Source organism: Rhinoderma darwinii (assembly GCF_050947455.1).
Source record: "Rhinoderma darwinii isolate aRhiDar2 chromosome 5 unlocalized genomic scaffold, aRhiDar2.hap1 SUPER_5_unloc_3, whole genome shotgun sequence".
Taxonomy (NCBI): Eukaryota; Metazoa; Chordata; class Amphibia; order Anura; family Rhinodermatidae; genus Rhinoderma; species Rhinoderma darwinii.
The window spans coordinates 755,077-775,203 of record NW_027461787.1 but is presented as its reverse complement, the minus strand read 5'-3'; positions in this window follow the sequence as shown (position 1 = coordinate 775,203).

The following is a 20,127-nucleotide window of genomic DNA, read 5'->3' as shown; positions in this document are numbered from 1 at the left end:
CTTAATGACCAGTGTCCACATATCCAACCCTACTTCATTCAAATGGACGCCGTCCGCTCGCAGAAAGCCAACCTCATCCCCCTCCAACTCTCTATGACACACCACAAAACCACAAATTTTCCCACAACTTTATTAACCTTCGCCCTGGCCCGATACAAACTCTTCACCGAATGCGCCTGATGCCAAACCCTGTGAGCAACAATATCCGACCAAATAATAATCAAGCCCGGAAATGATGACTATAAACGCAAAAAATCCAACTTTACGTCCCGCATCAGATCCCTATACAACTTTATTCCCAAATCATTACCTCCCAGGTGCACGACCAGAATATCAGGTGCACTATCTAACCCTGCGTAGAACTGCAGCTCCGGTAACAGCCTGCACCTGTAATGAATGGGGTAGGGAAAAGGACAAGTGAGCCCTAATCTACCCGCCACTCTGTCCCTGCCTACTTGCAACGACCCGCCCTAGGCGACGGGGTACAACTGGGCGGCGGTCCCTACGCTCAGTAAGTGCACGAGACAAACAGACAAGGGTACACAAAGCTAAGGGAAAGGGGCAGTTGCCCACGGCAACACCGTGAGCAACAAGAGTGGTGAACGAGCCGAGTCAAACCAGGAGAGCACGAGGTACCAAACGCAGAGCAGGAGAGTAGTCAGTAAGCCGGGGTCAGTATGGAGCAGGATCAAATAGATAGAAGCTGTAGCAGGGCCAGGAAACCAAACGAGAAGAATCACAAGCAAAGGAGGAACAGGAAAGGCAGGTATAAATAGACAGAGGGCAGGAGCTAGCTCCGTCTGGCCAGGCTGCGATAGGCTCTCCCACTCCTAAGCCTGCCATCCTGAGTGGTGGAAGATGGAGTCAGTCTCACAGACATAGAAGCAGGTGCAGACTGATTACCTATGGGCGTATACACAGAAGTTGTGCCTGGCAGATCCTTTACAGCACCACAGCATGCCCCGCAGACCCAACCACCTGACCTGCACCACAGCATGCCCCGCAGACCCAACCACCTGACCTGCACCACAGCATGCCCCGCAGACCCAACCATCTGACCTGCACCACAGCATGCCCCGCAGACCCAACAATCTGACCTGAACCTCTGACTGGTCCAAGCCCAACTGCCGTCCAGCCGGACGAACATCAGCCCGAACACCTCCCCAGTGCACGTATGAGGGCCCCATGACCCAGACCAAGCAGGGGCCCGCACCTAGAACAAAACAAGACAACAGTAAGGTAATAACTCAATCCCCCACCTCCAGCACATCTTATCCCCACCGCCTCAAACCAAATGAGGCCGCACATAAAGCCTACACTACCGTTCAAAAGTTTAGGGTCACATAGAAATGTCCTTATTTTTGACAGAAAAGCACAGTTTTCTTCAATGAAGTGTAAGGGAATTAGGTAGCGGGACAGTCGTCTCCTGGGGTAGACGGGCACTCGGTATCAGACACGCCAGTGAATTTCAGTCCGCACTGCAGAGTTGTGGTTCTACCGGCCTCAGCCAGTTTTATTTACAGGTTGTAGATGAATAGAAAGAAAACTCTCAGTAACTATACAGTCAGGTCTCCACCTAACACAGCGCAGGCCTAATGCCCGGCACCATAACCCAGACCAGACAACCTGTTATGAACGCAGTCGGTTTTCTCTCACAAGCTCCTCCCCCAGGCTGAGAGAGAGTGGGACTGAACTGCAGCCTTTTTAAAGGGCTATCACACCTGACCCCTGATTAATAGTTAGACAGCCAAAGACCAGGACTGTGAGGATGAAGTGGGGACCCCCCATCTCTCCCCACTCCAACAACCAGGCCCTTTTCCAGGTTTTAGATAAAACCTATTGCAGAGGGAGAACCACATTCTCTGCTGAATTATTCCCTGGTTGTTTTCAGATAGTAGAAGACAGAAATCTTGGGGAAATATAGACCCCCATCCACAACCTCTAAACATGGTCTGTTACAGAAGATAACATTAAAGGAACAGTGTCATGGCAAATAATTTTTTTTATATGTTAAAGATGTTAGTGCTTTAATAAAAACGTTTTTATTCATTTGTGTGTTTGTGTTTTACTTTTTCTTATTTTTACACTTTTTCTTCCCTATGGGGGCTGCCATTTTTTGTTCCATTTCTGTGTGTGTCGATTAACGACACACACAGACATGGAGTACGGCAGCCACAGTCCCATAGGGACTGTGAACGGCTCCCGTCCCATTCACGTCCGTGTACGGCGTCTGTGTGGGAACTGCGCATGCGCCGCTCCCACACAGTCCTATTCGAAATTGCCGCCGTCCGGCGCCATTTTCCTGTGGACCGGAAGTCGCGGCCGGACTGTAATATTACTACTTCCGGTCGCGGCTTCCGGACTTGTGCACATGGAACAGCGGCAGCAAAGGGAGCGGACGGGCCGGAGGGAGCCGCGGCGGCAGGAGCAGGTAAGACATTTCAATGTATGTTAGTGTTTGTGTGTGTTTACTACTGTATGTAAACCTACTACACTGTGGGTTACCTCAAAAAATGGCGACACACAGTGTAGGAGGTTAAACCTTTCAAACCCCTCGTTTATCCCGGCACTAGCCAGGATAAAGGAGGGGGGGATGCTGAGAGCTCACTAGAGCGAGGGCTTTTAACCCAATGTTGCAATGCTGCAATTTTGGGAACTAGCTCCATCTAGTGACCAAAAATGGGTAGTATTATAAATTAGAATTAATTTATAATATTTCCTGACTATTTCCTGACTCGTGAAAAAAATAAAAAAAATTTGAACCATGTTTAATCACCCACACACTAAATGTTTAATTTTTAAAAAAAAAACATGTTTTTCTGGCAACACCATGCCTTTAAATTAATCAGAAATACACTCTATACATTGTTAATGTGGTAAATGACTATTCTAGCTGCAAACGTCTGGTTTTTAATGCAATATCTACATAGGTGTATAGAGGCCCATTTCCAGCAACCATCACTCCAGTGTTCTAATGGTACATTGTGTTTGATAACTGTGTTAGAAGGCTAATGGATGATTAGAAAACACTTGAAAACCCTTGTGCAATTATGTTAGCACCGCTGTAAACAGTTTTGCTGTTTAGAGGAGCTATAAAACTGACCTTCCTTTGAGCTAGTTGGGAATCTGGAGCATTACATTTGTGGGTTCGATTAAACTCTCCAAATGGCTAGAAAAAGAGAGCTTTCATGTGAAACTCGACAGTCTATTCTTGTTCTTAGAAATGAAGGCTATTCCATGCGAGAAATTACCAAGAAACCTGAAGATTTCCTACAATGGTGTGTACTACTCCCTTCAGAGGACAGTACACACAGGCTCTAACCAGAGTAGAAAGAGAAGTGGGAGGCCCCGCGGCACAACTGAGCAACAAGACAAGTACATTAGAGTCTCTAGTTTGAGAAATAGACGCCTCACAGGTCCTCAACTGGCAGCTTCATTAAATAGTACCCGCAAAACGCCAGTGTCAATGTCTACAGTGAAGAGGCGACTCCGGGATGCTGGCCTTCAGGGCAGAGTGGCAAAGAAAAAGCCATATCTGAGACTGGCTAATAAAAGGAAAAGATTAATATGGGCAAAAGCTCAGACATTGGACAGAGGAAGATTGGAAAAAAGTGTTATGGACAGACGAATGGAAGTTTGAGGTGTTTGGATCACACAGAAGAACATTTGTGAGACGCAGAACAACTGAAAAGATGCTGGAAGAGCGCCTGACGCCATCTGTCAAGCATGGTGGAGGTCATGTGATGGTCTGGGGTAAAGTGGGAGATTTGTACAAGGTAAAAGGGATTGTGAATAAGGAAGGCGATCACTCCGAAACGCCATGCCATACCCTGTGGACAGCGCTTGATTGGAGCCAATTTCATCCTACAACAGGACAATGACCCAAAGCACCTCCAAATGATGCAAGAACTATTTAGGGAAGAAGCCGGCAGCTGGTATTCTATCTGTAATGGAGTGGCCAGCGCAGTCACCAGATCTCAACCCCATAGAGCTGTTGTGGGAGGAGCTTGACCGTATGGTACGCAAGAAGTGCCCATCAAGCCAATCCAACTTGTGGGAGGGGCTTCTGGAAGCATGGGGTGAAATTTCTCCCGATTACCTCAGCAAATTAACAGCTAGAATGCCAAAGGTCTGCAATGCTGGAATTGCTGCAAATGGAGCGACCAAAGCAAAGTCTGAAGGAGAAAATCATTATTTCTAACCTTGTCAATGTCTGGACTGTATTTTCTAGTCATTTTGCAACTCATTTGATAACACAAAATTGTCTGGGTGACCCCAAACTTTTGAACGGTAGTGTACATATATCACCTCCTCCTCCTCCCCAGCCTGCTGACTGCTCCACACTATACATTTATCACCTCCTCCTCACCAGCCTGCTGACTGCTCCACACTATACATATATCACCTCCTCCCCAGCCTGCTGACTGCTCCACACTATAGATATATCACCTCCTCCTCCCCAGCCTGCTGACTTCTCCACACTATACATATATCACCTCCTCCTCCCCAGCCTGCTGACTGCTCCACACTATACATATATCACCACCTGCTCCCCAGCCTGCTGACTGCTCCACACTATACATATATCACCACCTCCTCCTCAGCCTGCTGACTGCTCCACACTATACATATATCACCACCTCCTCCCCATCCTGCTGACTGTTCCACACTATACATATATCACCTCCTCCTCACCAGCCTGCTGACTGCTCCACACTATACATATATCACCTCCTCCTCCCCAGCCTGCTGACTGCTCCACACTATACATATATCACCACCTCCTCCCCATCCTGCTGACTGTTCCACACTATACATATATCACCTCCTCCTCACCAGCCTGCTGACTGCTCCACACTATACATATATCACCTCCTCCTCCCCAGCCTGCTGACTGCTCCACACTATACATATATCACCTCCTCCTCCCCAGCCTGCTGACTGTTCCACACTATACATATATCACCTCCTCCTCACCAGCCTGCAGACTACTTTACACTATACATATATCACCTCCTCCTCCCCAGCCTGCTGACTGCTCCACACTGTACATATATCACATCCTCCTACCCAGCCTGCTGACTTCTCCACACTATATATATATATCACCTCCTCCTCCCCAGCCTGCTGACTACTCCACACTATACATATATCACCTCCTCATACCCAGCCTGCTGACTGCTCCACACTATACATATATCACCTCCTCCTCCCCAGCCTGCTGACTACTCCACACTATATATATATATATCACCTCCTCCTCCCCAGCCTGCTGACTGCTCCACACTATACATATATCACCTCCTCCTCCCCAGCCTGCTGACTGCTCCACACTATACATATATCACCTCCTCCTCCCCAGCCTGCTGACTGCTCCACACTATACATATATCACCACCTCCTCCCCAGCCTGCAGACTGCTCCACACTATACATATATCACCACCTCCTCCCCAGCTTGCTGACTGTTCCACACTATACATATATCTCCTCCTCCTCCCCAGCCTGCTGACTGCTCCACACTATACATATATCACCACCTCCTCCCCAGCCTGCTGACTGCTCCACACTATACATATATCACCTCCTCCTCAATAAGCCTGCTGACTGCTCCACACTATACATATATCACCTCCTCCTCACCAGTGTCGTGGAAATCCATCGCTCAAAATATATTAGACTGAAATTTATACGAGTCCAAACAGACTCTCAAGGCCAGACCCCATTAGTCAGTATCCTAATTAGGATATTTCACCGATATATATCGAGAGAGAAGAGAAGAAAACACACAGACACTCTGAAATGTTCAAAATGCTCCTCTGAAGGATTTATTACCAAACTCAAACTGTTAAACTGAAATTCAGAAGGGGTGTAGGCTTGAGGTAAACCAATCAGAGACAATGTGACAATATTTGTTATTCAGTAAAAAGCATACAATAAAATACATCCCAGATACATCATTATTACTTCACACATTAGGTTTGCAGGCCTTATCTCTTTTGGACAGAATGTTCTCGTGGCGATGGGGGAGACCTTCCCTCACGCATACTTGCCACCCTGCCATCTCTCTCCCTGTCCATTCTCTACCAACTTCGCATGGGAACCAAGGTCAAAGATAAAACATACGAAATCAACATTACTTGTATTAAAGGAACAATGACTTTTCTATTCACTACAATAAAACCAAGATGGGAACTCCAGACAAGATGGCGGCTGCACGAAACTAAATCATTTACACATTATCATCACTTTCACATAATACATATCTTAGTAATTCGGCATCCTGCTTGATAATTCACAATGTAATTTCATACAGAGAATATAAGCAAATAAATCATCCTTCACAAACCCCCCTTTTTCTCATATTAAATTACAGAAATTATATATTATGATTATGAAACTCCAAACAATATATCAATATGGCCACAACTAATATGATGCCATCACCAATGTCCGGTTAGGGTATGGGGTCCCACCAGTGTATTGACAAGTCCTGTACATCATCGTCCTCTTCTTCTCCTGTCTTCTGATTAGAACACTTAATACTGCTGACGGATTCACTCAGGTCTTTGGTCTTTACTTTGATCTTTGCTGATGTCATCAGGACTTGGTTTGGTCCTTCTCATCTGTCAGACACACCGTCTCTTTTAGTTTACGTCACCGGGCTGTACACAACACCTCATGCTGTGAGCCTGGTGTGAGATCCCACGTAGGCGGATTAGTGGAGTGTTATTGTGACTACCACAAACCCTCCGTATCTGTTTTTTTCCTCCGGTAAGTTACTTGTCTGGGCGGCTGCTTGGAATTGTGACACTGCCATCAGTTCATGACAACCGCATTGTACTGGCTCCGGCTGCGCCTGCCGCATCTCAGTGAGGGAGTTCATTTTATTAAAAATCTTTTAGATCATGTTTACTGCCACTTGCTGGGGACCCCCAACCCTTGTCAATTGTTAAAATAAATACTAATCTGGTGATAACATCTACGTACTATAAAAGTTGTTCTAAGTACACACAATAACAATATCAGGCCCTTAAACTAAATCAAACAAACACCTTTATATAAGAAAAACTTCTCTGTTCCAATGGACAGGGCACCTAGAAGATGTGTAATTACTGGGTACATTGTATTTGCACTTGGTGTTACACTTTCCAGCAGGATTTGTACCTTGATCTGAGCTGATTGCCTGGAACATCTCCAGCTCACCAAAATATACACAGATTCCACATGTTTATCTGACAAATGTCGCAAACCAATTTTTCTTACTCTAATTTGTATTGCATGGGAAGGCCTCTCAAGGTCTGTTCTCTTCGTGGGAGGCGGGTATGATAAGGTTGGCACCGGTCTGCCAGGACTGTTCTGTAGGCAAATCAAACAGCTCTAACAGAATTTAGCAGCAACAGCTGTAAAGCCTGGGACATACCAACTAGATCTTACCAAATCGATCCTTGCAGTCTTGGGGCATATGTGAGGTCATACACCATCAATACAAGTGCTATCAAGAGTGCCTTGGGTGTTACCGGTTCACCTTCCCTTATCCGTCCACATTCTGTTAGAATCTGGTTCTCACGCCTCCATTCGGAGTTGGACTCTTCCTGTGGAGAACAAACTTTTTCATTGTATAAACATTAATTGATCTTAATCAAATAATTAATTTGAAGAAAAACATTAACAAATAACATCTTTACATCAAACGTTCACATTGAGCAATAACTAGAGATGATACATGCAAACTCATTTTTCTTCTTTATATATATATATATATATATATATATATATATACACACACACACACACACACAAACACTGCACAGAATTTTCCTTTCACAATAACAACGACAAAAAACAAATAACTAAAAATGTTTTCGCATGGGAATATTCCACTTCTGTACCTTTTATCTGACGCATGACTCTAATAGTCCAATGCTAAGGCTGGCCAGAACTTTACATAAAACTTAACTTCAGTATTTAATATTCCCACAACACTTCTTAAATACAATTATTAAACAAACTAACTTTGGAATAACATCTGGAGAACGGCTGATATCTTATTGTACAAACATCAGGTCAATACTTTGGATAACATTGTTCCCCTGTCGCTTACACACAACATCTGCAGTGGGGAGGATACCGGCCGGGCTTCAGGCCCCCCTGAGAACAGGTCTACACACACGAGCACCTTGTAATACACTTCTACCTCGGGTAGTTTTATGTTCTGCAGTCGCTGGGACGGGTAATCTGGCCGGGCTGCACTTTTCACAGGTACCTTTGTTGTTTTACCTATGTCATGCCGTGCGCACATCATGCAGGCTGCTACAAACCTAGTGGTGGCATTATTGTATCCAGGGACAAGCCAATTTACTGATACCTGGCTGCACATTCTCTTGTTGTCAGTTCTGTCTTCTCTTGCTCTCTCAATTGGCTTACCCGATGATCCAATAAAATTCCTACTACCAATGGGCCCATAATTGTGGCCGATGCCAAAAGCGTACCTAGAGTCAGTGTAAATGTCGGCCGTCTTACCTTCTGCCAGGTTACAGCCTCAGCGAGCACCTCTAGCTCCGCTCCTTGAGATGAACAAGAAGGTGAGAGTGGTTTCTGGGTAATTTACCTTGTGCCTTGTATCCTGTTCTACACATACTGTATATGATCAAGTATGTCTACATTACACATTTACATTGGAAACCCATGTCACATATAGATAGAACATTTCAAAAGGGTGGAGTTTTATTGTTCCACATTCATCTGATGATCCAGAACACTTGTAAATCCCACCCACCAGGTCCTGTAAATACCTGATTAATACAAAAACAAACAAAATATGTTACTGAAATCTGGCATAAAATAAACAATGTCCAGACAATTTTTTTGTTTTGCCTTCTCCCCATCTAAATCTATAAAGACTCATCTGTGAGTGACGTCACCTCTGCCTCCTGTGTAAAGTTGCTGGAGGGGGATGGTCTCTTACACAATACCTCATATTGGGTGGAGACTACAGCATAGCTTACCCAGTGCCATATTCACCGTTCTGGAAGGATCTGGAACCATCTACACAGAAAAACCTCAAAATGTAGGTTACTGTCATACACATTTAATCTGGGTTACTGCTTGAAGCTCATACACATTTAATCTGGATTATCATTGGCGTCTCATACACATTTTGTAGATCTCCTAGAACCAAATTCATTAATTCAAAACAAAATAAAACACAAAACAAAACTACCTGATCAGTTCCTTCACCATTCCCTCCTATTTGGACTCTGCGAAAGTAATGTAGCAGGGTTCAAAACTACATATCAACATAATAAAATTAGGCACTCTATCGGGGGGCACTAGTTTAACCCCCTGTAATACACAACAGCCTGGAACAAAAAAGATTACTTTCTCCTGACAAAAATACATTTTATCTTTAAAATGACCTGCAACCATTTACCTGTAAAACATCTCACATTTTCAATAGCACGCGCCTCATGTGTGAAAACAAAAAAAACAAGACAAATGTAATTAGTTATTCAATAACACAGAAAATAATATATCTGGTAATATTAATTACTGCAAACCAATAAACTATATACAAGAATAGGGAACAGAGGGGGCACATACTTTCTCAGGACCCCGTGTCTCACAATATCTGTAGTTTAATACATTTGAATTAATATCAAAACACATTAAATCTTATCACATTATAACACATTAATCTGCAGTGTAGCTTTTATCTTTCTACAAACAGATCCAGCCGGCTGTAATATTTTTCCCGCTTGGTGAAAAAAAGTGGAACTGATTTTAACCCCATACACAAAACACTAAAATATTAGACATTACTGCTGTTAAAAATAGGAAACATACAATATAGTTCTGCTTTTATTGTGGCCATTAGTTTCAAACTTCAGACATGTTACATTACACATATCACACAGATGTCTCATCACATCACACATGTTACATTACATACATCACACATCACACAGATGTCTCATCACATCACACATGTTACATTACACACATCACACATGTTACATTATATACATCACACATCACACAGATGTCTCATCACATCACACATGTTACATTACACACAACACACATCACACAGATGTCTCATCACATCACACATGTTACATTACACACATCACACATCACACAGATGTCACATCACATCACACATGTTCACATTACACACAACACACATCACACAGATGTCACATCACATCACACATGTTACATTACACACATCACACAGATGTCACATCACACATGTTACATTACACATCACACAGATGTCTCATCACATCACACATGTTACATTACACACATCACACAGATGTCACATCACATCACACATGTTACATTACACACATCACACATCACACAGATGTCACATCACATCACACATGTTACATTACACACATCACACAGATGTCCCATTACACATATGTATCACACATCACACAGATGTCTCATCACACCTGTTCACATTCCACTCCCCCCGTTCTGACCCACGTTAGTCACTGCAATGTACCCGGCTGCTCTGTTTTCTTCACTCTTCCAATGAAAATTTACACCTGTATTTAAATTGTTCTTTCTCACATCATCTTACTTGTAACCACCTGTAATCACCTGCTTTGTCCTTTTAACTTCTGCCTTGTCCTGGCCACTCCACTCCCTTTCTCAAGTTTCCACAAACCATTGTCTTTATCACATGCAAACATCCATCTTACGGCTGCCAGCCTCTTCAACAATTTTTTTACAGTGTGTTATTTTGTCTTCACATACTTTACAATTAACGCCCCAGCTCCTTTTGCTCATTCTAATGTTGGCCGGGACCAGTGCCCCAAAGCATCTTTGTCCAACTTCCTCCTGACCCCATGGTCAGAGAGCAGTAGGGTGATTTCCGGTAAATCCCCCACCTCCAGGCAAACAGGCCACGTTTGCCGACAGATATCTCAGACCAGTCTATCTCCTAGACTGTCTTACCAATACGATATCAAAAGTCGTTCCTCCAGACATTCTAGCAGTAGGATCCCCTTTCCTCTGATCCCTCACTGGATTGAACATCAAGAACAGACAAAATGCTGGCAATCAACAATTACAAGAGCAAATTCTTCAACACAATCGACATTCATGAACCTCCATTGATTCAAGCAGGAGTTGGTCACTTCACTTATGCAGAACACTTGCTGCCGGGGGGTGTCTTTCGGTTCATACAGCCTGTGATGTAGCATATATCCCAAACTCTTTCCTCTAGCACTTAGCAATGGTTTCACATGCAAATTATATTTGGTAACATATATGTTATCCTCCCCGTTCAGCCGTTCACTCTGTGGGTTGTAGTTTAGGGGGCTGTTATGTATGTTGGTGATGATTTCTTTACGGGCTATGGGTCTGAGCCAATACCAATGTCCTTCACTGTAATTACTACTACGACACAGGTGGCACCTGGGATAAGTGTCAGGGTCATTCATTGAATACAGGATGTTATATTACAACGGTATTCAATCCAGCGGTCTGATGTTATACTACTACAGACTTCATTACTTGGATGTTATTTTACATCAAAGTGTATATGCCGGATTATCATGTGCTAGAAATCAGTCTGTACTGATTCCCACCTTATGCCAGTCTGGCAATGCATACAACTGGTTTATGGACCCTTACACACAATATCACTGGCTGGCAATGAGTTAGGAAAATATAAATGATTTTCTAATACAGTATTCAAAGTTTTCCCTATTGCACTGGGTAATGGTATTGAGTGCAAATTCAATATAGACACAATAGCTTCTCCTTGCACTGGATTCTACATTATCAGGACTTAACCATTGAAGCCCCTGTGGTACTACAGGATATTACTCACAACTATCCAACTGTCCTCTCACCTACAGACAGTCAGTATCTCCTAACTATAATCCCAGACAAACGGGTAACAGAACAACTATTAATCCTCAACAATTTTAAACAACTAAATAACAAATTACGCTACAACAGAGAAGCAAGCACAGACTACAATCTTTTCATTTCAAATACTTCACATGTGAGTTACGACTTCTCTCTGCCATGCGCTACGTCACTGCGGAGGTCTTACACTTCTCACAATTTTTCTGGTTAACAATGTAATTGCTGGCCAAAATTCTCTCATGTCTTTCATATCAACAGTTTAAGATCACGTACACACCTGCAATCCTTCATCACACAAAAAGCTTCAACATACCTTTTTGGATCCATCTTTCAACTCACTTCTGACTAAGGAGGCCTCGTCCAGAAGAAGTGACGTCTGACAGCTAGATTCCAAGGCTTACGCAATACATGTGTGAATGGTGCAAGAATAAGCTCCTTACCTACCGCGGTTTTTTGTAATTCACAGATGCAAAGCCAGACCTCTCCAGTGACAGCTTATCAGACGTGCAATCTCCCGGGTTTTATCGGCACCATTACTGTCGTGGAAATCCATCGCTCAAAATATATTAGACTGAAATTAATACGAGTCCAAACAGGCTCTCAAGGCCAGACCCCATTAGTCAGTATCCTAATTAGGATATTTCACCGATATATATCAAGAGAGAAGAGAAGAAAACACACAGACACTCTGAAATGTTCAAAATGCTCCTCTGAAGGATTTATTACCAAACTCAAACTGTTAAACTGAAATTTAGAAGGGGTGTGGGCTTGAGGTAAACCAATCAGAGACAATGTAACAATATTTGTTATTCAGTAAAAATCATACAATAAAATACATCCCAGATACATCATTATTACTTCACACATTAGGTTTGCAGGTGGCCTTATCTCTTTTGGACATAATGCTCTCGTGGAGATGGGGGAGACCTTCCCTCACGCATACTTGCCACCCTCCCTTCTCACTCCCTGTCCATTCTCTACCAACTTCACATGGGAACCAAGGTCAAAGATAAAACATACGAAATCAACATTACTTGTATTAAAGGAACAATGACTTTCCTATTCACTACAATAAAACCAAGATGGGAACTCCAGACAAGATGGGAACTCCAGACAAGATGGGAACTCCAGACAAGACGCTGCTGCACGGAACTAAATCATTTACACATTATCATCACTTTCACATATTACATATCTTAGTAATTCGGCATCCTGCTTGATAATTCACAATGTAATTTCATACAGAGAATATAAGCAAATAAACCGTCCTTCACACCAGCCTGCTGACTGCTCCACACTATACATATACCACCTCCTCCCCAGCCTGCTGACTGCTCCACACTATACATATATCACCTCCTCCTCCCCAGCCTGCTGACTGCTCCACACTATACATATATCACCTCCTCCCCAGCCTGCTGACTGCTCCACACTATACATATATCACCTCTTCCTCCCCAGCCTGCTGACTGCTCCACACTATACATATATCATCACCTCCTCCTCCACAGCCTGCTGACTGCTCCACACTATACATATATCATCTCCTCCTTCCCAGCCTGCTGACTGCTCCACACTATACATATATCACCAACTCCTCCCAAGCCTGCTGACTGCTCCACACTATACATATATCACCTCCTCCTCACCAGCCTGCTGACTGCTCCACACTATACATATATCACCTCCTCCTCCCCAGCCTGCTGACTGCTCCACACTATACATATATCACCTCCTCCTCCCCAGCCTGCTGACTGCTCCACACTATACATATATCACCTCCTCCTCCCCAGCCTGTTGACTGCTCCATACTATACATATATCACCTCCTTCTCCCCAGCCTGCTGACTGCTCCACACTATACATATATAATCTCCTCCTCCCCAGCCTGCTGACTGCTCCACACTATAGATATATCACCTCCTCCTCCCCAGCCTGCTGACTGCTCCACACTATACATATATCACCTCCTACTCCCCAGCCTGCTGACTGCTCCATACTATACATATATCACCTCCTCCTCCCCAGCCTGCTGACTGCTCCATACTATACATATATCACCTCCTCCTCCCCAGCCTGCTGACTGCTCCACACTATACATATATAATCTCGTCCTCCCCAGCCTGCTGACTGCTCCACACTATAGATATATCACCTCCTTCTCCCAAGCCTGCTGACTGCTCCACACTATACATATATCACCTCCTCCTCCCCAGCCTGCTGACTGCTCCACACTATACATATATCACCACCTACTCCCCAGCTTTCTGACTGCTCCACACTATACATATATCACCTCCTCCTCCCCAGCCTGCTGACTGCTGCACACTATCTATATATCACCTCCTCCCCAGCCTGCTGACTGCTCCACACTATACATATATCACCTCCTCCTCCTCCCCAGCCTGCTGACTGCTCCACACTATACATATATCACCTCCTCACCAGCCTGTTGACTGCTTCACACTATACATATATCACCTCCTCCCCAGCCTGCTGACTGCTCCACACTATACATATATCACCTCCTCCTCCCCAGCCTGCTGACTGCTCCACACTATACATATATCACCTCCTCCCCAGCCTGCTGAATGCTCCACACTATACATATATCACCTACTCCCCAGCCTGCTGACTGTTCCACACTATACATATATCACCTCCTCCTCCCCAGCCTGCTGACTGCTCCACACTATACATATATCACCTCCTCCCCAGCCTGCTGACTGCTCCACACTATACATATATCACCTCCTCCTCCCCAGCCTGCTGACTGCTCCACACTATACATATATCACCTCCTCCTCACCAGCCTGCTGACTGCTCCACACTATACATATATCACCTCCTCCTCCCCAGCCTGCTGACTGCTCCACACTATACATATATCACCTCCTCCCCAGCCTGCTGACTGCTCCACACTATACATATATAACCTCCTCCTCACCAGCCTGCTGACTGCTCCACACTATACATATATCACCTCCTCCCCAGCCTGCTGACTGCTCCACACTATACATATATCACCACCTCCTCCCCAGCCTGCTGACTGCTCCACACTATACATATATCACCTCCTCCTCCCCAGCCTGCTGACTGCTCCACACTATACATATATCACCTCCTCCTCCCCAGCCTGCTGACTGCTCCACACTATACATATATCACCTCTTCCTCTCACTCACCAGTCTGCTGACTGCTCCACACTATACATATATCACCAACTCCTCTCCAGCCTGCTGACTGCTCCACACTATACATATATCACCTCCTCCTCCCCAGCCTGCTGACTGCTCCACACTATACATATATCACCTCTTCCTCTCACTCACCAGTCTGCTGACTGCTCCACACTATACATATATCACCAGCTCTTCTCCAGCCTGCTGACTGCTCCACACTATACATATATCACCACCTCCTCTCCAGCCTGCTGACTGCTCCACACTATACATATATCACCTCCTTCTCCCCAGCCTGCTGACTGCTCCACACTATACATATATAACCTCCTCCTCCCCAGCCTGCTGACTGCTCCACACTATACATATATCACCTCCTCCTACCCAGCCTGCTGACTGCTCCACACTATACATATATCACCTCCTCCTCCCCAGCCTGCTGACTGCTCCACACTATACATATATCACCTCCTCCTACCCAGCCTGCTGACTGCTCCACACTATACATATATCACCTCCTCCTCCCCAGCCTGCTGACTGCTCCACACTATACATATATCACCTCCTCCTCCTCCCCAGCCTGCTGACTGCTCCACACTATACATAAATAACCTCCTCCTCCCCAGCCTGTTGACTGCTCCATACTATACATATATCACCTCCTTCTCCCCAGCCTGCTGACTGCTCCACACTATACATATATAATCTCCTCCTCCCCAGCCTGCTGACTGCTCCACACTATAGATATATCACCTCCTCCTCCCCAGCCTGCTGACTGCTCCACACTATACATATATCACCTCCTACTCCCCAGCCTGCTGACTGCTCCATACTATACATATATCACCTCCTCCTCCCCAGCCTGCTGACTGCTCCATACTATACATATATCACCTCCTCCTCCCCAGCCTGCTGACTGCTCCACACTATACATATATAATCTCGTCCTCCCCAACCTGCTGACTGCTCCACACTATAGATATATCACCTCCTTCTCACCAGCCTGCTGACTGCTCCACACTATACATATATCACCTCCTCCTCCCCAGCCTGCTGACTGCTCCACACTATACATATATCACCTCCTCCTCCCCAGCTTTCTGACTGCTCCACACTATACTTATATCACCTCCTCCTCCCCAGCCTGCTGACTGCTGCACACTATCTATATATCACCTCCTCCCCAGCCTGCTGACTGCTCCACACTATACATATATCACCTCCTCCTCCTCCCCAGCCTGCTGACTGCTCCACACTATACATATATCACCTCCTCACCAGCCTGCTGACTGCTTCACACTATACATATATCACCTCCTCCCCAGCCTGCTGACTGCTCCACACTATACATATATCACCTTCTCCTCCCCAGCCTGCTGACTGCTCCACACTATACATATATCACCTCCTCCCCAGCCTGCTGAATGCTCCACACTATACATATATCACCTACCCCCCAGCCTGCTGACTGTTCCACACTATACATATATCACCTCCTCCTCCCCAGCCTGCTGACTGCTCCACACTATACATATATCACCTCCTCCTCACCAGCCTGCTGACTGGTCCACACTATACATATATCACCTCCTCCTCCCCAGCCTGCTGACTGCTCCACACTATACATATATCACCTCCTCCCCAGCCTGCTGACTGCTCCACACTATACATATATAACCTCCTCCTCACCAGCCTGCTGACTGCTCCACACTATACATATATCACCTCCTCCCCAGCCTGCTGACTGCTCCACACTATACATATATCACCACCTCCTCCCCAGCCTGCTGACTGCTCCACACTATACATATATCACCTCCTCCTCCCCAGCCTGCTGACTGCTCCACACTATACATATATCACCTCCTCCTCCCCAGCCTGCTGACTGCTCCACACTATACATATATCACCTCTTCCTCTCACTCACCAGTCTGCTGACTGCTCCACACTATACATATATCACCAACTCCTCTCCAGCCTGCTGACTGCTCCACACTATACATATATCACCACCTCCTCTCCAGCCTGCTGACTGCTCCACACTATACATATATCACCTCCTTCTCCCCAGCCTGCTGACTGCTCCACACTATACATATATAACCTCCTCCTCCCCAGCCTGCTGACTGCTCCACACTATACATATATCACCTCCTCCTACCCAGCCTGCTGACTGCTCCACACTATACATATATCACCTCCTCCTCCCCAGCCTGCTGACTGCTCCACACTATACATATATCACCTCCTCCTACCCAGCCTGCTGACTGCTCCACACTATACATATATCACCTCCTCCTCCCCAGCCTGCTGACTGCTCCACACTATACATATATCACCTCCTCCTCCTCCCCAGCCTGCTGACTGCTCCACACTATACATAAATAACCTCCTCCTCCCCAGCCTGTTGACTGCTCCATACTATACATATATCACCTCCTTCTCCCCAGCCTGCTGACTGCTCCACACTATACATATATAATCTCCTCCTCCCCAGCCTGCTGACTGCTCCACACTATACATATATCACCTCCTCCTCCCCAGCCTGCTACCTGCTCCACACTATACATATATCACCACCTACTCCCCAGCTTTCTGACTGCTCCACACTATACATATATCACCTCCTCCTCCCCAGCCTGCTGACTGCTGCACACTATCTATATATCACCTCCTCCCCAGCCTGCTGACTGCTCCACACTATACATATATCACCTCCTCCTCCTCCCCAGCCTGCTGACTGCTCCACACTATACATACATCACCTCCTCACCAGCCTGCTGACTGCTTCACACTATACATATATCACCTCCTCCCCAGCCTGCTGACTGCTCCACACTATACATATATCCCCTCCTCCTCCCCAGCCTGCTGACTGCTCCACACTATACATATATCACCTCCTCCCCAGCCTGCTGAATGCTCCACACTATACATATATCACCTACCCCCCAGCCTGCTGACTGTTCCACACTATACATATATCACCTCCTCCTCCCCAGCCTGCTGACTGCTCCACACTATACATATATCACCTCCTCCTCACCAGCCTGCTGACTGCTCCACACTATACATATATCACCTCCTCCACCCCAGCCTGCTGACTGCTCCACACTATACATATATCACCTCCTCCTCCTCCCCAGCCTGCTGACTGCTCCACACTATACATATATAACCTCCTCCTCACCAGCCTGCTGACTGCTCCACACTATACATATATCACCTCCTCCCCAGCCTGCTGACTGCTCCACACTATACATATATCACCACCTCCTCCCCAGCCTGCTGACTGCTCCACACTATACATATATCACCTCCTCCTCCCCAGCCTGCTGACTGCTCCACACTATACATATATCACCTCCTCCTCCCCAGCCTGCTGACTGTTCCACACTATATATATATCACCTCTTCCTCCCCAGCCTGCTGACTGCTCCACACTATACATATATCACCTCCTCCCCAGCCTGCTGACTGGTCCACACTATACATATATCACCTCCTCCTCCCCAGCCTGCTGACTGCTCCACACTATACATATATCGCCTCTTCCTCTCACTCACCTGTCTGCTGACTGCTCCACACTATACATATATCACCTCCTCCTCCTCCCCAGCCTGCTGACTGCTCCACACTATACATATATCACCACCTCCTCCCCAGCCTGCTGACTGCTCCACACTATACATATATCACCTCCTCCTCCCCAGCCTGCTGACTGCTCCACACTATACATATATCACCTCCTCCTCCCCAGCCTGCTGACTGTTCCACACTATACATATATCACCTCTTCCTCCCCAGCCTGCTGACTGCTCCACACTATACATATATCACCTCCTCCCCAGCCTGCTGACTGATCCACACTATACATATATCACCTCCTCCTCCCCAGCCTGCTGACTGCTCCACACTATACATATATCACCTCCTCCCCAGCCTGCTGACTGCTCCACACTATACATATATCACCTCCTCCTCCCCAGCCTGCTGGCTGCTCCACACTATACATAAATCACCTCCTTCTCACCAGCCTGCTGACTGCTCCACACTATACATATATCACCTCCTCCTCCCCAGCATGCTGACTGCTCCACACTATACATATATCACCTCCTCGTCCCCAGCCTGCTGACTGCTCCACACTATACATATATCACCTCCTCCTCCCCAGCCTGCTGACTGCTCCACACTATACATATATAACCTCCTCCTCACCAGCCTGCTGACTGCTCCTCACTATACATATATCACCTCCTCCCCAGCCTGCTGACTGCTCCACACTATACATATATCACCTCCTCCTCCTCCCCAGCCTGCTGACTGCTCCACACTATACATATATCACCTCCTCCTCCCCAGCCTGCTGACTGCTCCACACTATACATATATCACCTCCTCCCCAGCCTGCTGAATGCTCCACACTATACATATATCACCTACCCCCCAGCCTGCTGACTGTTCCACACTATACATATATCACCTCCTCCTCCCCAGCCTGCTGACTGCTCCATACTATACATATATCACCTCCTCCTCACCAGCCTGCTGACTGCTCCACACTATACATATATCACCTCCTCCTCCCCAGCCTGCTGACTGCTCCACACTATACATATATCACCTCCTCCTCCTCCCCAGCCTGCTGACTGCTCCACACTATACATATATAACCTCCTCCTCACCAGCCTGCTGACTGCTCCACACTATACATATATCACCTCCTCCCCAGCCTGCTGACTGCTCCACACTATACATATATCACCACCTCCTCCCCAGCCTGCTGACTGCTCCACACTATACATATATCACCTCCTCCTCCCCAGCCTGCTGACTGCTCCACACTATACATATATCACCTCCTCCTCCCCAGCCTGCTGACTGTTCCACACTATACATATATCACCTCTTCCTCCCCAGCCTGCTGACTGCTCCACACTATACATATATCACCTCCTCCCCAGCCTGCTGACTGGTCCACACTATACATATATCACCTCCTCCTCCCCAGCCTGCTGACTGCTCCACACTATACATATATCGCCTCT